Source organism: Cornus florida, unplaced genomic scaffold (genome assembly GCF_030987335.1).
Source record: "Cornus florida cultivar Cherokee Brave unplaced genomic scaffold, ASM3098733v1 CherokeeBrave_3.0.0_Hap2_Chr02, whole genome shotgun sequence".
In the NCBI taxonomy this organism is placed as follows: Eukaryota; Viridiplantae; Streptophyta; class Magnoliopsida; order Cornales; family Cornaceae; genus Cornus; species Cornus florida.
Genome location: NW_026775572.1, coordinates 51,963,566 through 51,976,749, shown reverse-complemented (window position 1 = coordinate 51,976,749; position 13,184 = coordinate 51,963,566).

Below are 13,184 nucleotides of genomic sequence, written 5' to 3'. Positions count from 1 at the left end.
CTGACAAGTTCGATTGATCTGAAATAGATCGATCGAACATAAATCGATCTTGAACAAAGAATAGATTGATCTATGCTTCGAAAGGATAAAATATTTTTGAAAATTTTGGATTTTTAACAATAAAATAAAAGTAAAAATTAAATAAAAATCTTTTTGGAATTTTTGAAAACATTTGGAAAATAAAAATAAAAATAAAAAAATAATTTTGGAATTTTTGAGATTTAAAATAAAATAAAATAAAATAAAATTCAAAATATTTTTGACGGTTTTCTTTCTTCTTCTTCTTCTTCTTTTTTTAAATTAAAAATTAAAAAGAGTAGTCAAATCATGGTCAACAAGGGATATAGATCGATTAATCCCAGATCGATCTAAAAAACCTGCAGATAATTCGAACGATTGACAGAGAAGCCTTTTTCTTGGATCTCAAATTTTTTTCTAAGTGTGGAGTGAAGATCGATCTAAGAAAAAGTTAGATCGATCTAGGAATTTTCAGATCGATCCATGAAATTTTTCGATCGATCCACAGAGAGCTGATTTATGCAGGAAATTCTCGATCGATGGAACAGATAGATGATTGGATGCAGGAATGGATGGTTAATCGATCAAACATCTTTTAAGATCGATCGAACAGGAACAAAATGCCTATTTTTAACATGAAAGTGCATGCGTTCTCAATCATAGTTCCTATCAATGTGTGTGCCCTAAAACATATCTAGACAACGCAAGAAATGAAATTTAAAATAGAAATGAGGGAGGAATAGGGTTGTGAAACCCTACAAAATGCACTTGTCTTTAACGTCTCTAGCAAGACATTGGGATCTTTTAGCCCGAATCAAATATCTTGTTATGCCTCCCCTCCTCGACAGGGTGAAAAGCACTTTGAATCCCACCCAACGAATGCTTCCCTAAAGAACTCATTGGATTTTATTCAAGCGATGTTGATAGTCCTTGGTTAAAACAACTCTTGGGCTTCTATGCCCTTGGAAAATTTAGCTTTGAAACAACTTTCTTTGGATTCTCTTTGGTAGACAAACCATAGAAATGCTCAACATCAAGTAAAGACTCTATTCTTCTACATTAATTATCAAGACATTTCTCTACAACACAAATATCTTCATACTTATCCATTAAATTCGGGGTTGGATTGAAAATATTCAACTTCACCTTCATGTGGCCAAAAGAGATTTTCATTATCCCCGTCCTACAATTGATGTTGGCATTTGCGGTTGCCAAGAAAGGACGGCCAAGGATAACAGGAATTTGGCTTTTTAGATTTGGGACCGGTTCCGCGTCAATGACAATGAAATCGATGGGGAAGAAGAACTTATCAATATTAATCAAAACATCCTCTATGATACCCCTAGGCTTTTTGATTGATCGGTCGGCAAGTTGCAAAACTACCGACGTCGGTTTCAAGTCTCCTAAGCCTAATTTGACATATACCGAGTATGGAAGAAGATTGACACATGCTCCTAAGTCTAAGAGAGCCCGATTGATGATATGGTCACCAATGACACAAGATGTAGTAGGTGAACCGGGGTCTTCGAACTTTGGAAGAGTGATATGTTACAAAATAGAGCTCACTTGCTCAATTAAGACCACTTTCCTAGATGCTTGGCTTTTATTTTTCCTTTTTCGGGTGCAAAGATCTTTTAAAAACTTGGCATAAACCGGAATTTGCTTGATTGCATCCAAAAGCGGAAGGTTAACCTTCACTTACCTAAACACATTAATGAGTTCATTTGTCTTTGTCTTTTGCTTGTCAAGATAAATGGATCATTTTAAGGCATCTGGAAATGGAGCTGTGATGAGCGCTGAAAAGTGCGCATTTAAGCCCCTTAAGCTTAGGTATCCTAGAACCTTTATCTATCTTACTTTCCCCTTTTAGACTGATTTTGTATTATTTTCATTTTCAGGTAGTTATCCCCAAAATAAGCTAACTCAACTAAATAAAAGCATAATTGAAACAATCTTGAGATGAATCAAATAAAGGAGCAAAGTGGGAACAAAAGGAAGCAAGTTGGGGAAATTCAGCAAGTTCGATCGATCTCATGAAATATTTGATTGATCGAAAGTTCATCGATCTAGACATTTCAAGATGGATCCAAGTTATTTTTTCCTTATCCAAAGATCCCACAAAATTTAATCGATCCAACTTTTTTTAGATCGATTGAAAAGATTCCATCTTATCCAGTTGTACCACCTTGCCTACCACTTTTGTCTCGTTCCCCAAAATATCTCAGATTTGTCTTTATCCAAAAAGGCGCCGCTATAGAGGATCGATCCAGCTTAAGTTTAATAGATCTCAGCCATGTTCGATCAATCTCACCACAAGTTCGATCGATCAAACTTCCCCAAGTGCAAGAAAATTTAATTTCCAGCTCATTAAAAGTTGTCTCATATCTAATCATTGGGGGGAATATTGGTGTACGAGCCCACGTCATTGGGGGTGACATTTAACCTACTTATAAAAAGAATATGAGCCATTCTTGATACATATAGAGATATACATACTTAGAGAGACTTTGTGACACAATGGATGTCATATTCTTAGTGAGGAAGAAAAAAAGAGAGGAGGTTAGAGACACAAGCTTGGAGTTCTTCCATCAACCAAGAAGAGGAACAATCTCTACCATGGAGTTAGCCCTTGAGGGTTGGAGGACACCATCCATGAGTGGCTAGACATCCTCTTGGGGCTAAGTTAGCCCTAAGCATGCTTTCTACTTCTTGATTTATGTATTTTTTTTTTTGGAGATTTGTATTGTGATATATGTTTTGACATATTTATTGACATAGATCTTGTTTATTCAATGATTTGTGTGGTTTAATGCCTTCCAATTGATCATTTCATTCTATCCTTATGTCTATGTATGCTAGAATAGATGTTCATGTGTTTGTCTCTTGATTTTGTGTTATTGATGCATGTCTATGTGTATTGATGCTATGGATCTAGAGATTGTCAAGATATAGTGCTTAACAGAATGCTCTTGTGGTTTATTTGATGGTTTATACTCATTTCTTTATGGATTGTGCCTCTCCCTTAGTTTAATTAGTTTAATTTCATGTCATTAGCTTAATTGTAGTGTAGTTGTAGTTTAGATGTTAAATGAGAGGACAAACCATGCTTGTTGTTTGATGTTCCATACTTATGAAAACAAGTAGCATATGTCTCTGACCTTGTGATGTGTTTGGATTGTGAGTTTAAAGAAAGGATTAATGGCTTAGTTTGATATATTGTGCTATCCACCATGTTGCTTAGACAATATATGCTTGATTGGTCATCCATGCTTGTTGAAACAACCACACACACACACACACTATTGTTACAATACATATTTTCCCCCTTATTAATCATTCATTAAGGGTGTTAAAAACCAATGCTTAGTGGTGATCCCTAAATCCCAAGATCTCTCTCTCTTATTTTCTCTCCATTACATTTAATTGTTTACTTTAGTTTAAATTGCATCTTAGTATAATTCATTCACCAACCAATATTTTGATCACTCAACCTACAAACCCTAATCTCGATTCCACAACCTAATACGACCCACCAATCCCATGGGACGATCCCTGCTCACCCTAACTATATTTTTAGTGAAAGGTAGTAGTGGCAAATTATAAATGTAAAACTTAGCCACACTTGTCTTAGTTCAACATCTCTGTTTGCAAACTTTTGGTGCGACACCAAGTTTTTGGCGCCGTTTCCGGGGATTAATTGAAGGCAACGTCGTATTTGTGGAATCGATTAGGAATTAGTACTCTTTTGATCGTGTCTTTACTTTATTTTCATTTTCATTTAGGTTACTTATTGTGTTGGTTCTTGTTTGACTAGGTGTAATGAGCTAGAAGGTGAGCAAGGGAGCATTTTAAGCAAGAAGCTAAGCAAAAGCAAGGAAAAAGCTAAAATCTAAAAAATTTACAGGGCAAAAATTGAAAATTGATTTGAAGTGCTAAAAGACCCTTTGTGAGCTCTTTTTTAACTTTATCTCTAGTTAAATCGTCGGCCCTCGTGGAGGCTTTTATTTCAATTTTTAGATAAATCGTGAGCCCACGTGGAGGCAATTTACTTTTCTTTACATGTTGTTTAAGCATGGGAGTATAGGATCATTGTATATGGAGATTTGTTAATTGATTTGTTGCGGGTGCGAAGTGTTTGCTTAGTTGATTTCATTATCGTGTTTCTTGAATTTCATGCAGTCTTAACCAACCCCATCATAACCAATGGAAAATGTAAAGGGTCATCTTGGTTATTTAGACTTTAACTTCATGGAGCATCCTCCTTTCAACCAATTTCCTCCCAGAGTTCAAGCTCCAATTCCTCCAATGATCCTTCGTGATCATTATAATTTTCCTGAATACCATGCACCAACTTGCACCATGCTTCCTAATTTTGAGGCCAATCAATATGAAATTAAGCCCAAGACTATTCAAATGTGTCTACTATTTTATGGCTTAGATGGTGAGGAGCCATATAAACATCTCAATGAATTTCTTAAAATATGCTCCACCGTGAAGTATATGAATGTCCCGAAAGAAGTTCTTAGACTACTTCTCTTCCCTTTCACACTCAAAAACAAAGCAAAACATTGGTTCAACACTTTGGGGGCAAATTCAATAACATCCTGGATGTTAATGCAAAATAAGTTTTTAAAAAAATTTACCCCGTAAGCTTGACCAATGTAATGCGAGCTTTGATTAGAGAATTTTTTTAAAGGGAAGGGGAGTTGTTGCATGAGGCTTGGGAGAGATTGAATGACTTGCTAAGAAAATGTCCACATCATGGTATTCCAAAATGGGAAGTTGTCCAATATTTCTATGAAAGCCTATCCAACATGCATAAGGACATAGTTGATACATTATGTGGAGGTTCATATTTTGGAAAACATGAAGATGATATTTGGCACCTTTTTAAGAAAATGAGTGAAAACTCTTTACACAAATATTACACTTCTCGGTTTTATCATGATTATAATAAAAAGGAGGAAAATGCAAAAATGTGTCAAATTGAAGAATCAAAGGAAATTGTAGCCGAGGTTAAGACTCTTTCTAAAAAACTTGATCAATTCTTGTTGAGTCAAAAACCTGCTATCAAATCATCTCCTCTTCATTATGTTTCTCATCCTTGTGAGCCTTGCATGACATGCTCAGGTGTTCTACATACTACTTCCAATTGTCCCCATGGATATGTGTTTAATGAACATTTTGAACAAGTCAATGCTACATTTGCTCATCCTTATTCAAGTGCATATGTTCCAATGTGGAATGAAAACTTAAGTCCTTATCAAGCTAAAAATTTTCAAAGCAAATACATTCCACCTCATAAAAGGAATGGGGGTTCCCAAGAATTTGTTTCTTCTTCTCATCACCAAAGAATGAATCACTTCTCACATCCTTAAATGTATGATTCCCAAGTTTATTCTCATTATCCTCATGCACCTTCTAGCAATCCTACATTCGAAGATAGGGTTTTGGTGGTTTTGGGTAGTTTAGAAATGAACACCAATTTGTTGCATTCTCATTCTCAATCCATATCAAAGCTTAAATCCCAAATTGGGACCATAGCTAATGCATTGAATGCAAGAGAAGTGGGTAAATTACCTAGTCAACCCGAGAGGAATCCAAAAGCCCAATTTTGTGTAAAAGGAAACCCTACCTCGGGGTGTTCTTCCTAGGCACAAGTGCAAGCCATCACCACTTTGAGAAGTAGACAAGTTGACAATAAGGTTGAGCAACCAAAGGAAGATAGTGAACCGGTGCAACCAAAAGTTATCACTCGTTCCATTTCTAATCCTATTCTTACTTCCTTGGATGAAAATGTCCCTAATCGGAATTCTCAATCTTTTTCATCAATTCCTTTAGTTGCAAGGTCTTATGAGCCAAAAGCTCCCTTCCCATATGCTTTAAAAGAGGCTTTGCCTTTTGGGAAGCAAGAAGGAAAAATTCGTGACATGATGGAAATTTTTAAGCAAGTCAACATAAATCTTCCTCTCTTAGATGCAATTAGGCAAATTCCACCTTATGCAAAATTTTTGAAAGATCTTTGCACATAAAAGAGGAATAGCAAGGGACAAGGCTCTAAAAAAGTTTCTCACGGAGCAAGTAAGCTCCATCATTCAACATAATACTCCACCTAAGTTCAAAGATCCCGGTGCTCCGACCATTTCTTGTGTGATTGGAAACCATGAAGTTCGTAGAGCTCTTCTTGACTTAGGAGCGAGTGTTAATTTTATTCCTTACACCGTGTATGTCCAACTAGGTTTGAATGAGTTGAAGCCAACTTCGGTGGTGCTTCAATTGGCCGATAGATCCGTCAAAACACCTAGGGGCATGGTCGAGGACATTCTCATTAAAGTTGATAAGTTCTACTGCCCGGTTGATTTTGTAGTTCTTGACACCGAACCGATTGCTAAACCTACCAACCACGTCCTAATTATCTTGGGAAGGCCATTTCTTGCCACCGCAAATGCAACCATCAATTGTAGATCCAGGGTTATGGACCTTTCTTTTGGTAATATGATGGTCAAGCTTAACGCTTTCAATGCAAGTCGACATCCTATAGATGAAAACGAGTGTTGTCATATAGATGTGTTGGATGAGGTTGTTAAAAAGTCAATTCCAACCATGGTTATGAAACAACTAATCAGGGATAACCTTTCATCTCTCCTATCCGATGATCCTCTTGCTTCTTGTCTTCTTAAAATGTATGGCAATTGTGGGTTTGATGATGAAAAATAAATGAATGAAGTAAGCAATCTCATGGAATCTGTTACAAGCTTGGATTTTCCACGTTGGAAAACTCCAATAGAACCTCTTCCTCCATTCTCTAGCACTCCACCAGTCCCATCTCTAGTCTTTCCACCAACTCTTGAGCTTAAAACTCCACCTTCCAATCTCAAGTATGCATTTCTAGGCCTAAAAGACACTCTTTCGGTCATCATCTCTTTAAGTCTTGAAAAGGACCAAGAAGATGAGCTCTTAAATGTGCTTAATGAGAATAAAGAAGCCATAGGATGGAGTGTGGCGGATCTTGAGGGAATTGATCCTTCTATTTGCATGCATCGCATACTTATAGAAGAGGATACAAAACCTTTTAGGGATGCCCAAAGGAGACTTAATCCAAACATAAAAGAAGTGGTTAAGAAATAGGTAGTTAAGCTCTTAGATGCCGGTATTATTTATCCAATCTCTGATAGCAAATGGGTGAGTCCAACTCAAGTAGTTCCCAAGAAATCCGAAATTACGGTGGTTGAAAATGCAAAAGGTGAGGCAATTTCTAAGTGTACCGCCAATTCATGGCGAGTATGCATTGATTACCAAAAATTGAATGCCGCCACTAGGAAAAATCACTTCGTTTTGCCATTTATTGATCAAATCCTAGAGAGATTGGCCGGGCAACAATTCTATTGCTTTCTTGATGGCTATTCGGGTTACAATCAAGTAGCCTTTGACCCCTTAGACCAAGAGAAAGCCACCTTTATTTGTCCTTTCGGCATATTTGCTTATAGACGGATGCCATTTAGTTTGTACAATGCCCCTGCCACATTTCAAAGGTGTATGATGTCAATTTTCTCGGACATGGTGGAAGAGTATCTAGAGGTCTTTATGGATGATTTTTCTATCTTTGGGTCTTCATTTGATGCATGCCTCAAGAATCTAAATTTGGTGCTTAAAAGATGTTGTGAAACAAACCTTGTTCTTAGTTGGGAAAAGAGCCATTTCATGGTTCAATAAGGTATTGTTTTGGGTTACGTCATCTTAAATAGGGGAATTGAGGTGGATAAAGCGAAAGTTGAGCTCATTTCTGAATTACCTCCACCTTCTACTATGAGAAAAGTTCGCTCATTTCTTGGTCATGCCGGCTTCTATCGCCGTTTCATCAAAGATTTTAGCAAAATTGCTAGACCCTTATGCAATCTTCTTGCCAAGGAAACTCCTTTTGTCTTTGATCAAGCATGCCTTGACGTTTTCCATAAATTATGTGACATGTTATCATCCGCTCCTATTATGCAACCTCCCAATTAATCGTTACTGTTTGAAATAATATGTGATGCTTCAGATTATGCCATGGGAGCAGTTTTGGGATAGAGAGTAGGAAAGCTTCCATGTGCCATCTACTATGCAAGTAAAACTTTCTCGAGAGCTCAACTGAACTACTCCACTACCGAGAAAGAGTTACTTGCCGTAGTATATGCCCTTGATAAATTTTGGTCCTATCTCTTAGGGTCTAAGGTTCTTGTCTATTATGATCATGCTAACTTGAGACATCTTTTGACCAAGAATGAAACAAAACCTAGATTGATTAGATGGATTTTGCTTATTTAAGAATTCAATTTTGAAATCAAGGACAAGAAAGGCACCGAAAATGTGGTTGCCGATCATCTTTCAAGGTTATTGATAGAACCTTCCCCTAGCCCATCTATTCATGATTCTTTTCCGGATGAACAGGTCTTTTCAAATTTCCAATGGACAAATGCCTTAATTTGCCGACATTGTGAATTATTTGGCAATTGGCAAGCTTCCAACTTCTTGGTCAAAAAATGAGAAGAATCGTTTCTTTGCCAACATCCGGAATTATTATTGGGAAGACCCTGTCTTGTACCGTAATGTCCAGATCAAATTATGAGGAGATGCATTTCAGAGAGCAAAATTCCAAGTGTTCTTGTGTTTTGTCATACGCTGGCATGTGGTGGGCATTTTAGTGTAAAGAAGACCGCCTTGAAGGTTCTTCAAAGTGGGCTCTTTTGGCCCACTATCCATAGAGATGCTTACAACTTTTGCAAGTCATGTGAGAGATGTTAAAAGATGGGATCAATGTCAAGAAGAGATATGATGCCCTTGACCAATATCCTTGTTGTAGAAATCTTTGACATATAGGGCATTGATTTTATGGGTCCATTCCCTATGTCCTATGGTTTTCAATATATTCTCCTTGCCGTTAATTATGTTTCCAAGTGTGTGGAAGCTTGTGCTACCAAAACAAATGACCATTTCGTAGTTATTCAATTCATCAAATCCAATATCTTTGCTCGTTTTGGTATGCCTAAGGCTATGATAAGTGACGGAGGAAAGTAATTTTATTACCAATTCTTAAGGCATTTATTTCTTAAGTACTCCGTTACTCATAAAGTGGCCACTCCTTACCACCCTCAAACAAATGGGCAAGTAGAAGTGTCTGATCGGGAAATTAAGCATATTCTTAAGAAAACGGTTAACACCACTCGGAAAGATTGGTCATGGAAGTTAAATGATACTTTGTGGGCTTACCGGATGGCATATAAGACTCCCATTGGCATGTCTCCCTATAGACTTGTATATGGAAAGCCTTGCCATCTTCCGGTTGAGTTGGAACATAAAGCCTTGTGGGCGGTTAAAAAGCTCAATCTTGACCTTGATAAAGCTGGAGAGAACCGGTTATTGTAATTGAGTGAGTTAGAAGAGTTGAGACATAATGTTAATGATAATGCCAAACTTTATAAAGAAAGAACTAAAGCTTTTCATGATAAGCACACTGTAAAGAAGTCTTTTGAACCCGGTCAAAAAGTTTGGCTCTTTAACTCTAGATTGAAACTTTCCTGGGAAGTTGAGAACCAAATGGGAAGGTCCTTATGAAGTTATCTCTGTTGCACCTCATGGGGTGGTTGAAATTCAAAATTTGAAAAAGGGGAACATTTTTAAGTTTATGGGCAGAGATTAAAACCCTATATTGAAGGACAGGTCTTCCAAAGACATTTGGAAGCTGCACATCTAATAGACCCTATTTATGAAGACATCTAGGGTTGTAATGCAAAATGTAAAAGTTTTAGCCTGTTTGATTGATCGAACATCATGCCTGCATCCAACCTGCATCCAATCACCTCTCTGTCCAATCGTTCAAAGAAAACCTGCATATTTTAACTCTCTATCCCATCATTCGAACTTGTTCCTAGATCGATCTTTAGTTCTTCGATCGATCCAACTTCATCTTGGATCGATCTACAGTCTCAACACTTAGAAAAATTTTGAACCTGCATCCAAAGAACTCTCTGTCTCATCGTTAGAACATGTCTGCAGGTTTATGCATGTTCGATCGATCGAACAGTTTTTGAGATCAATCTGAACATCTTTGGTTTGACTTTTTCTTCCCTTTTTGAATTTTAAGCTTATTTATTCAAAGCAGCATTACGTCTAGCTAGATATGTTAAACTTAGCAATCATTGTTCATACTTTCTTGAATTTTATTTTATTCTAAAAAATAAATAAATAAATAAAAATTTCACCATTGTGCCCTTATGTGTAGTCATGCTACTTTTCTATTGGGCTTGATCTCATATCTCTCTTTTATCTTGTGTTATATTGCTTTAGAATGCATGATTTGATTATTCTTATCCCATTTAAGATTTGATGTAAATTTGCTAGTGTGGTTATTCATGTAGGTTGTTGATTCCAAGTTTGGGGGAGACGTCTTTTGAATTGGGTCATTGCCGGGCTTCATGTCTTTGCCACCATGGTATACTCTTTCCATCTTTTCCATTGTTCTCATTACATATTGAGGACAATGTGCGGTTTAAGTTTGGGGGTAAGGTGACTTTGTTGCATTCTACATAAAGTTTTGAGCTTTAAATGCATGATTGAGATGTAAAATTCATATTGGCTATGATTTTGATCTTTTGAGGAATATATTGCTTAAAATTTAAAAATTGTTTGACTTAAGAGTCCAATACTCCTTATATGCCTTGTGGATGTCATTTAGGAGTAAATTTTTCGAAAGATTGATATCTTGCTTGCACTTGTGGTCCATATCATCCTGATTTTGTGATTGTTTTAAGATTCACTCTAGGATTCTACACTAGCACAGGCGCACACTAGCATTCAATTGTGGGGTACATGCTTTGTTGATTATTGAATAGGTTATATCCCAATTGGTCTAGTAGTGCATTGAAAGATTTTATTTTTGATAAAGGTGGATAACAACCCCTTTTCACTAAGTAGCCGAGATTCTAGCCTCATCAAGTACTGAACTTCTCATGCCGAAAGGTGGATGGCCCGAACTCTAGGTTAATAATTCAAAAAAAAAAAAAAAGTTTCAAAAGCAATAAAAAAGTGAGGACTTCTCCCAAAAGGTAAGAAGCGAAAAATGATTAGATTGAGGTTGTCTTGATTTGTAGCCTAGTTGATTTGAGCTTGTAAGTCCTTAGGGGTGTTTGAACACCTAGTGCCCTAAAGCCGTCTGGTTTGGCAGTCATTGACCTAACGTTTGACCTCATGGATCGCTAGAAAGCTTAATAGATCAACACATTGCACTATCCTTCCATCTTTGATCTTTAGGGATAGAAAAAAAATAAATAAATAATGAGTGAAAAGAATAAGCGCACCTAGAATAATAAAGCTTTAATAAAAGGTCCACTTTTTGTCTTGATGATCGGTACTAGATTTGTATGTTAATTTGAGGGTAAGCATGTGATCATTTCTTTTGTGGGCTTAGATAGCAACATATTTGATGCCGGTCCACTCAAAAAGGATTCTAGAGTTGTTTTGATTTGCATGATCATTTTCTTGATGTGTGGAGGACCATACTTGTTTACTTGGTGTTGAAATTTTGGGAGATTGTTTAGAAATGGTTGAAAAATTGCATACTTGAGTTAGTTTTCTCCCAATGCTTGTTTGCAATATTGGTGCCTCCTTTGAAAGAATGAGCTTAATGTTTGTGGATATCATTTCTGGAAACCCTCACGAGACTTCACTCATCCACTAGGGGTAACCTAGGGGTTTAAAAGGCTTGTTGCATATGCTAAATGTAATCGTGTTCCCTACAAAAGTGGCGTTCTCCATTTATTGTTTTCTAGTTCATAGTTGTATAGTTGTTCATTTCATTCCCTTACTTTCTAGTTCATTACTAGGGACTCGCAATATTTAAGTTTGGGGGTGTGACGAGCGCTGAAAAGTGCACATTTAAACCCCTTAAGCTTAGGTATCCTACAACCATTATCTATCTTACTTTCCCATTTTAGACTGATTTTGTATTATTTTCATTTTTAGGTACTTATCCCCAAAATAACATAACTCAGCTAAATAAAAGCATAATTGAAGCAATCTTGAGATGAATCAAAGAAAGGAGCAAAGTGGGAACAAAAGGAAGCAAGTGGTGGAAATTCAGCAAGTTCGATCGATCTCAGGAAATATTCGATCGATCGAAAGTTTATCGATCTAGACATTTCAAGATAGATCCAAGCTCTTTTGTCCTTATCCAAAGATCCCATAAAATTCGATCGATCCAACTTTCTCCAGATCGATCGAAAAGATTCCATCTTATCCAATTGTACCACCCTACCTACCACTTTTGTCTCGTTCCCCAAAATATCTCAGATTTGTCTTTATCCAAAAAGGTGCCACCATAGAGGATCGATCCAGCTTAAGTTCAATAGATCTCAGCCATGTTCGATCGATCTCACCACAAGTTTGATCGATCGAACTTCCCCAAGTGCAAGAAAATTCAATTTCCAGCTCATTAAAAGTTGTCTCATATCCAATCATTGGGGGGAATATTAGTATATGAGCCTAGGTCATTGGGGGTGACATTTAACCTATTTATATAAAGAATATGAGCCATTCTTGATACATATAGAGATATACATACTTAGAGAGACTTTGTGACACAATGGATATCATATTCTTAGTGAGAAAGAAAAGAAGAGAGGAGGCTAGAGACATAAGCTTGGAGTTCTTGCATCAACTAAAAAGAGGAGTAATCTCTACCATGGAGTTAGCCCTTGAGGGTTAAAGGACACCATCCATGAGTGGCTAGACATCCTCTTGGGGCTAGAGTTAGCCCTAAGCATGCTTTCTACATCTTGATTTATGTATTTTTTTTTTTTTAGGAGATTTGTATTGTGATACATGTTTTGATATATTTATATACATAGATCTTGTTTATTCAATAATTTGTGTGGTTTAATGCCTTACAATTGATCATTTCATTCTATCCATATGTCTATGTATGCTATAATAGAAGTTCATGTGTTTGTCTCAAGATTTTGTGTTATTAATGCATGTCTATGTGTATTGATGCTATGGATCTAGAGATTGTCAAGACATAGTGCTTAATAGAATTCTCTTGTGGTTTGTTTGATGGTTCATACTCATTTCTTGATGGATTACGTCTTTCCCTTAGTTTAATTAGTTTAATTTTATGTCATTATCTTAATTGT